Below are 9,070 nucleotides of genomic sequence, written 5' to 3'. Positions count from 1 at the left end.
AGTGGTTTCAGTGGCACCTTGGGCTGGCACACACCTGAGGAAGGTGTCTGTTCTCATGGGGAAACTCAGGAGTTTTAGATTGCTTCAAACATAGAAAAAGGGAAAACCCCTCTTAGGCTGGGTGCAGCCAGCCCTGCAGGCACAGCAGGTCCCAGGTGAGTGAGGACAGACAGGATGGGCCTGGGCAATGTGGAGCAAGGTTGTCCACGCTGGGCCAGAGCTCAGGGCACAGCTTCTCTGAGCAGGCCAGAGCTCCTGAGGGGAGACCCTGGCTCAATATCAATCACAGAATGCTGCAATTGCCTCTGATCTAAAGAGAAATGTAATAAAATACATCCTTTAAAACAGGAATGTGTATTCCTTACAAGCACTTTGAAATCTTTCTCCACAACTGGAATAGGAAAACTTTAATGACCCTCTCAGGGATTTGGTGTTGTTTACATCAGACTCAGTCCCTGAGTGTGTCTTCAAAAAACTTCTCAAGAACTCAAAGTTAAATTAAAACTCCAAAGTTTCTTGAAGTTTTAATGGGTCCCACTGAGGGACAGGACTGAGAAAGTGTCCCCAGGTTCCAGTCAGAGCAGAACACTGGGGGCAGAGATGACAGCAGGGACAAGCAAGGGAAAGGTGTCTCTGGTGCTGAGCAAACCTGGATGTGTTTCAGGAATGCAAAGGGCCCAGGCCTGAGCCCCAGCCCCTGGCAAGGCAGATCCTGTCCCTCCCTCATTGCTCAGGGCTCTTCCCGGGATGGGCACTGGGATGTGGGGATGTGCCATGCCAAGGGCAGGACCATGGGGCGGCCCCTGCCAGGCTGCTGAGCAGGGACAAGGAGGCACTGAGGCCCCAGGGCTGCAAGGGTCACTTGTCCCCTCGTGGCCTCAGCCCAGGGCCAGCAGCCATGGCCAAAGTGCGGCACAGGTTGGCTCTGTCAGGGCCTTGCAGCTGCTGCACATCCCTGTGCCCTCTGCAGCCCAGGCTGTCCCACGGTGTCCCTGCCCTGCGCCTCTGTCCCTGCAGGCTGTCGTCATCCCCGGCTGCCCCACCTCGCTGGCCCCTTCCTTTGCTGACAGCTCTGCCTCCTGCTGCCCCTGCCTGGCCACACAAAGGCTTGGCCTTGATACCAAAAGGGTTAATTCAGTTTTTACCGTGCCTGTGAACTTTTAACACAGGAACAAGGTGTGCAGGAGCTGCTTTTCCAGCAAGGACAGTTGGAAGTGTAGAAGACATCTGGCTCAAGAGTGCAGTGATAGAAAAAGCAAGGACTGAACCTGGGAACTTGGGGTGGGTTTTATGGAAATGGGTAAATTGTAATTCACATTTAGCGACTGTGTATAAGCAACACACTGGTAGAGTTACATGTCCACATAAGGTTAGGAGTTATCCCTCACTAGACCCAAGGCCTGAATAAATGATCCCCTCTTAAATAGCAATTTAGTGTTAAAGAGCCTTGTTCTGATATTTCAGAGATTTGGTGGCCATGGGGTCTCACAGAACCCAGGAGTTACCTGTGACTCTGTCCAAACTCATGGAACAAAGGGTCCATGGTGACACAGCAGAATCCCATGGAACCAAAATCCATTTTGGCACACTGGGGCCACATTGAACCAATGGCCCATTGTGACACCACGGATCCAAGGAGACCATTGTGACCCTGAGAAACCTCTTGGAACCAAGGGGCCATTCTGACACAGCAAGGCCTCGTGGAACCACAGGTCCATTGTGACACTGCAAGGTCACACAGAACCAAGGTGGCCATGGAACCAAGGTTCTGCCATGGAACCTCATGGAACAAAGGGACCATGGTGACACTGTGGAACCAGGGAGACTGTTTTTGGCAGTAGGAAAGCTCATGGAACCCCAAGTCCATTGTGACACAGCAAGGCCTCATGGACCCAAGGGACCATTGTTAAACTGTGCGGTCTCATGGAACCATGAGCCATTGTGACACAGCGTGGCACCTCATGGAGCCAAGAGTCCATTGTTACACTGTGGGGCCCTGTGGCACCAAGGGGACCACAGTGACATTCTGGGGCCTCATGGAACAATGGAGACTGTTCTGACTCTTTGGGACCCACTGGAACCAAGGGGCCATTAGAGCGTGGCAGGGCCTCATGGAATCAAGGGGACCACAGTGAACACTGTGGGTCTCCGTGGGATGAAGGGTCCATTGTGTCACCATTGTGTCACCATTGTGTCACTCTGGGGCATCCTGGGACCAAAGGTCCGTTGTGACCCAGCAGGGCCTCATGAACCATGGAGACCATTTCTACACTTTGAGGCCTTGTGAAACCAAAGGGCCTCTGTGGACTTCAGAGGCTCATGGAGCCAAGGGGACCATCGTGACGCTGTGGGGCTCAGTGAAACCAATGGTCTGTTGTCACACTGCCAGGCTTTATGTGTGGGTTCTCTGCTTGTTTTTTCTGCCTGTCTCGTGGTCAGGATTGAAGGTACTTGAGACCATATTTCAGGTTCAGACTCAGGTGCTTCTTGTTTCTTATCAGTGTTGCAGCCTTACAACTGTGAGTTCTGCAGTCTTTCATTAGCAAGTCACAAAATGGCCAAATAGCTCTTGTTACATGGTCTTTTAAAACTATCCAACCAAGAAATGATACCTAAATTCTTGTCCCTTTTAACCCAATAACTGATCCCTTGAAGCCAGCAGTGCGGACTTTTCGGTCCAATCACAAAATATCACCCAAACCCATGAAGAAGAAGGTAAGAAGGTAAATAAGAAGAACCTGTCTCCACCCTAACACTTCCATCTTGCTTCATATTTATTACTATGTTCTATAACCCCAAACACTAAGTTTAGCACCCTGTGGTAGTATGCATCTGTAACCAACTATGCACCTGTGACCCCAGTGCTATTAATCACTTTTGGAAGCCTTCTCCACAGCCTCAGGTCAAACGCAGTGTTCTCTTGCAAGTCTGTGCCTTTCAGCACAGCAAGTTTAAAATTCTCAGCATCCAGGGTTCCAACACTTACGGAATCATGGACACTCTTGTGACACTAAAGGCCTCACTGAACCATTGTGACACCACAAGGCCTCATTGAACCGAGGGGCCATTGTGACACTATGGAGCCCCATGGAAACAAGAGCCAAGTGTGACACATCTGGGCTTCATGGAACCAAGGATCCAATATGACACCACCAGTGTGACACTGCAGGGCCTCACAGGGCTCTGTGGTTTCCTTCCTATGGAAAAGAACCATCCATCTTTGCAGGTGCCCACAGCCAAAATGGATACTCCTCCTGAAAAATTCCATATATGTGTGGGTAATCCCAGACAAAATCTGCCAGAACAGACAGCTCTGGCTGGCCTTGGCCTCTGGTGGTCACATCTCATCTCAAGGAAGCCTTTGAAAGCCTTTGAAAATATTTGAGCAGGTTTGGCTGCTGGAACATCAATGAGTGTCTCATCCTCTGAAAAACTCAGATGCTCTTGTGATCATATGTGTATTTTTTTCTCATTGTCCACTATGTGTGAAATATAATTTTCAGCTAAAAAATATTATTCTTATCACTCTCACAGTGTTATCTGACACAAAACACCTCATCTACATATGGATCCAGGTCGCCTGTACAGGCAAACACAATAAAGAATCCAGCAGGAATTATTTGTCTCTGCTCCCACCTGTCACATCTCCTCTGGAGCTGGAGGTGCAGCCCCAGCACTTGGGAGGGCTCAGGGGGTCACCAGCTCAGCTCTCACACAGAGAACTTGTGGACCTTGGATGATCTTCCTGGCCTTGCACGCTCAGCCAGGCTGAGATGGACACGGATGGTTTCTGTGCCAGGCTCTCCCAGCCCAGCCCAGCTCCCTGCAAGCTCTGCCAGCTGCCCTGAGCTCTGGGCAGCACCAAGGGCCTCTCCCCAGCACAGCCCAGCCGGCTCTGGCCCCACAGCTCTGCTCAGGCCCGGCTGCTCTGGGCACTGCCCCACGGCCTCAGCCCCTGCCAAGGGCACAGCAGCAGCTGCAGCTCAGCCAGGACTCAGCCCCACCATGGGGGAACGGGCCTGGCCAAGGCAAAGGAGCTCCCTGGGTGTCCTGCTCCCCTCTCCAGGAGATCTGAGAGCTCTGCAGCCCCTCCTGCCATCCCATCTGCCCAGGCCAGCACAAGAGCCCCGGCCTTGGGGCCCTGCAGAGCTGCTCCTGCTCCAGGCCCAGGGCCCATCCCAGAGCTGGGGCAGCCACAAAGCTGTGCCCATTTCTGCTCATTGCTGCTCTGATGGGGATGGATCCTCACCCACTTGGAGGTTGCTGATGAATTTTCCTACTCCAGAGGCCTTTTCTTCCTTGAGCTCTTCAGTTCAGGAATTCAGTGAGGAAAGCTCACAAACATTCGTTCAAAATATCGAAACAAGAAAAACCCATGGGAATCATTTAAGTTTTCAATTCTTCTGTGGTTAATTAGACAGATTTCAGAACAGTATTCATAGTGAATATACTGTATTGAAAGCAATGCAGACAGAACTGTTTTGTGCTGTCAAATCTTCTTTTCCTGTTTATAGATTGAGATCAGCAATGTCCAGTAGATATTGACCTCCAGCACCTTCTAATGCAGTCTGAAAAGATATGAAAATCAAGACCCTTTATGGATGGCAATCAATAACACTTTGTCCCTACCCCCTCCCCACCATTTCCCTCATACAGCCCCTGGCACTCCTATGGATGAGGAATGCTGTGGCCAGCAGGATCAGGGCAGTGATTCTTCCCCTGTGCTCAGCACTGGTTGGGCAGCACCTCGAATGCTGTGCCAGTTCTGGGGCCCCCCAGTTTAGGAAGGACATGGAAGGGCTGGAGCACTTCCAGAGAAGGGCAACAAGGCTGGTGAGGGGTCTGGAGCACACCTCCTGTGCAGAACGGCTGAGGGAGCTGGGGTTGTTTATCCTGGAGCAGAGGATGCTCAGGGCAGACCTCATCACTCTCTTCAACTCCCTGACTGAGAATGCAGCCAGCTGGGGGTCAGGCTCTTTTCCCAGGGAACAGAGACAGGACAGGAAGAGACAGCCTTCAGCTGCACCAGGGGAGAGTTAGGCTGGATATTGGGAAATATTCTTCACACAATGGTTAACTGGAAATTCAAATGGGCTGCCCAGGGAGGTGGTTGAGTCACCATCCCTGGAGGTGTTTAAGGAAAGACTGGATGTGGCACTCAGTGCCATGGTCTGGGTGATAAGGTGGTTTTGGGTCCCAGGTTGGACTTGTGTTGGAATTTGTGGGTATTGATGATTCTGAGATTCTAGAAAGTCTCTGTCTTTCTGCCCCGTTGCCAAAGCAGAAGCCATAATTCGTCTGTGCTGTTTTCAAGGTTGTTTATTCTGTTTATCTCTAACATGTTCTGCTGCCCTGCCGCAGCTCTGTCCTGCAGGGCAGCGTGTGGGGCTCTGCCCCCAGTGGGATGTTACAAACATTATATACCAGAAACTACGTGTACTATATTTACAATAATGTGCCAATATCTATCATCTACGTTAAACAGCGTGTCCCCAGCCTAAACCAACAGAAAAATATCAACACTACAGTGAAACATGGAGGGCATGAAGAAGGAGGAAAAGGACAAGACACACCCAATTCCTCCATCTTTTCCCCTCTGAACCCCTCATCTAGAGACCTAAAGTTTTACTTTTGCACCCGTGCCACACTTAATTATTACTCGTATCAAACACTCAGAGCTTGTAATTCATCCTGTAGGATTGAAAACTCTTTTCCATGGACAGAGATCACAGACAGTGCCTCTGGGGGCTCTTTCCAGGGGGGTTCCTGACCCCTGCCAGGGTCCCAGACCTGCCAGGGCAGCCAGAGGGAAGCCCTGGATTCCCACAGACTTGATGCTCTCCAAGGTCTTTTCCAGCCTGGTTGATTCTCTGATGATGGTGACACTGCAGGGCCCTGGGGAAGCAAGGGGACATTGTGACACTGCGGGGCCTGGTGGCACTCAGAGGACCATGGTGACACTGTACGACATGGCACCACAGAGCCAAGGGGCCATTGTGACACTGTGGGGCTGAATGGGAGCAAGGAGTGCATTGTGACAGTGTGGGTCCTGGTGGGACCACAGAGGCCACTGTGCCACTGCAGGGCCTTGTGGAACCATGCAGAGCTTTGTGACAGAGCAGGACCTCGTGTCACCATGGGGCCATGGTGACACTGCAGGGCCCCATGGAACCAAGGGGCCAATGCTGCTCCTCAGGGACTCATGGAATGAAGGAAACATGTTTGACACCGTGGTGGCCCTTGGGACCAAGAGGCCATTGTGACACTGAGGGACCAAGGAGAGCATTGCTGCCCTGCCAGGCCTTATGGAACCAAGGATCCACTGTGACACTGCAGGGCCCTGGGGGACCACGGTGCCATTCTGACACTGCAGGGCTCAGGGATCCAAGGGAGTTTGTGACACCAAGGGGTCCCATGGAACCAAATGGAACATTGTGACAGTGGGAGGCCTCATGGAGTCATGGAGACCATTGGGACACTCTGGGGCCTCATGGAACCAAGGGGACACCAAGTTGTCTGGGAGTGTTGATCTGCTGGAGGGTAGAAGGGCTCTGCACAGGGACTGGACAGGCTGGATCCAGGAACCAAACCCAACAAGGTGAGGTTTAACAAGTCCAAGTGCCGGGTCCTGCACTTTGGCCACAACAACCCCTGCAGTGCTACAGGCTGGGGACAGAGGGGCTGGACAGCAGCCAGGCAGAAAGGGACCTGCAGGGACTGATGGACAGCAGGCTGGACATGAGCCAGCCGTGTGCCCAGGTGGCCAAGAAGGCCAATGGCTCCTGGCCTGGATCAGGAATGGTGTGGCCAGCAGGACCAGGGCTGTGATTCTTCCTGTGTGTTCAGCACTGGTTGGGCAGCACCTCGAGTGCTGTGTCCAGTTCTGGGCACCCCAATTTAGGAAGGACATGGAGGGGTGGAGCATGTCCAGAGAAGGGCAACAAGGTTGGTGAGGGGTCTTGAACAAAAGTTCTGTGAGGAGCAGCTGAGGGAGCTGGGGTTGTTGATCCTGGAGAAGAGGAGGCTCAGATGAGACAAGGCGGTGTCAGGGCACAGGTTGGACTTGATGATCTCCAGGGTCTTTTCCAAACTTGCTGATTCTGTGATTCTCTGAATCCACCCTTGGAGCAGTTGCAGGAGGAGCCCTGGGCCTCCTCCTCAGAAGCTCCAGCAGCCCAGGTCCCTCAGCTTCTCCTCACAGCCCCAAAGCCCATCCTGTCAGTCCTGCAGAGCCTCTGCAGCTCCTCCTCACTGCCCAGAACAGGGAGCCCCACAGCCAGACACAGCAGCCCAGATGTGCCCCCCTGGCCTGGGGTGCCTCTGGCAAGGGAATAGCACCAGACACTGCAGGAGCCTGCAGACAATTCCTGCAGCACTTGTGGGATGATCCTGCTCCCTAAGAGAGGTTCTGGAGCCAATTTGGGGACTGGAGGCCAGAGAGGAAAGAGCAAACACGGATAGGCAGCTTGCAGGAGAGGGAAAAGGGGCGGGCAGCAGGAAGAAATCTGTAGCAGGGGGACTAAAGAAAGCAAAAGTGAAGGCAAGGAAATGCTCAGGGCAGTTTGGGGGTGGCTGCCAGGCAGCCCTGGCTCTGAGCAGCAGCGTCTGCAGTGGGACAGGAAACTCCCAGCTGATGGGAACAAACTTTCTGGCTGACTGCAGAGGCCAGGACAAAGCTGAGTGGTTTCCCTGGCGTCCCCCAGCCCGTCCTGGCCCCAGGGGCTGATGGCATTTGTGCTCCCCCAGGTTCATGTCCCCACAGCACCAGCATGGGGGTGCTCCCACCTGCTGTGTGCAGTGCAAACAGGGGCTGCTGAGCCAGTGCTGCCGTGTCTGTGCCTGCAAGGATGCGGCACCTCTGTGAGCTGGGGGAGAGGCCAGGGCTGCAGAGGGGGGATGTTGTTGGCAGCTCCATGAGGACGCTCTGGGACGCTGCCCTGGGCTGTGCAGCGCACTGGGGATGGATCAGCCCCTGCTCTGCTGCTCCTTCCTGTCTCCCCCAGGACCCTTGCAGAGCACCAGCCGTGCTGTTTGCCCCCAGCCTGCCCACGGCCAGCCTGGGGCTGCTCACGGGGGTTTTCTGTGCTGAGCATTGGCCTGGCCGTGTTCTTGAGAGAGCCTGGGCAAGGAGCCTGGAGTCCCCAGGCCCTGGCCTGAGGCGTCAGCGCTGCCCCAGCAGTGCCCATGGTCTGTCCCTGCTGCAGCCCTGGCACTGCCACCCCCAGGACTGTGCCCGGCCCCGAGAGCACTCAGGCCCTGCAGCAGCACCAGGGCCACCAGGGCAGCGGGGCAGGGCCACGGGAGCAGCACTGGCAGCACCAAGTGCTGCTGCTCCTGGGCACAGCTGCTGTGCCAGCCCTGATCTGCCCCAGCTCTGCACACAGACATTGCTGCTGCAGCTACAGAGAAGGCAACAAAAGGGCATCTCTGCAGAAAACTCTGCTGGGAGATCCTTTAGTTCCTTTAAAGCCACTGAGAGTGCAGCCCCTCATTGACACAGTCTGTGGCCACAGGGAAGGTAGAGTGAAACAAAATGAGAAATGGCACAAGGAATGGCATTTATTTGTGGACAACAGTAAATGTAAAACAAAGACTTCAAAGATGAAACCAACAAGAAGTATCAAAGTTGAATTTTTTTCAAAGTGATTTGCAGAAATTGTCCAGCAGTTTAATGTTTCCAAAACCATCCAGTCATCATTCTCCTCACTGCAGCCTTGAGCTCCTGGTTCCTCAGGCTGTAGATGAGGGGGTTCAGGGCTGGAGGCACCACCGAGTACAGAACTGACAGGGCCAGATCCAGGGATGGGGAGGACATCGAGGGAGGCTTCAGATGAGCAAACATAATAGTGCTGAGGTACAAGGAGACCACGGCCAGGTGAGGGAGGCAGGTGGAAAAGGCTTTGTGCCGTCCCTGCTCAGAGGGGATCCTCAGCACAGCCCTGAAGATCTGCACATAGGAGAAAACAATGAACACAAAACAGCCAAATCCTAAACACACACTAACAGTAATGAGCCCAAGTTCCCTGAGATAGGATTTGGAGCAGGAGATCTTGAGGATCTGTGGGATTTC

The sequence above is a fragment of the Taeniopygia guttata genome, chromosome 33 (assembly GCF_048771995.1).
Source record: "Taeniopygia guttata chromosome 33, bTaeGut7.mat, whole genome shotgun sequence".
Classification (NCBI taxonomy): Eukaryota; Metazoa; Chordata; class Aves; order Passeriformes; family Estrildidae; genus Taeniopygia; species Taeniopygia guttata.
The sequence above is the reverse complement of the archived record's forward strand: the minus strand, read 5'-3'. Positions refer to the sequence as shown.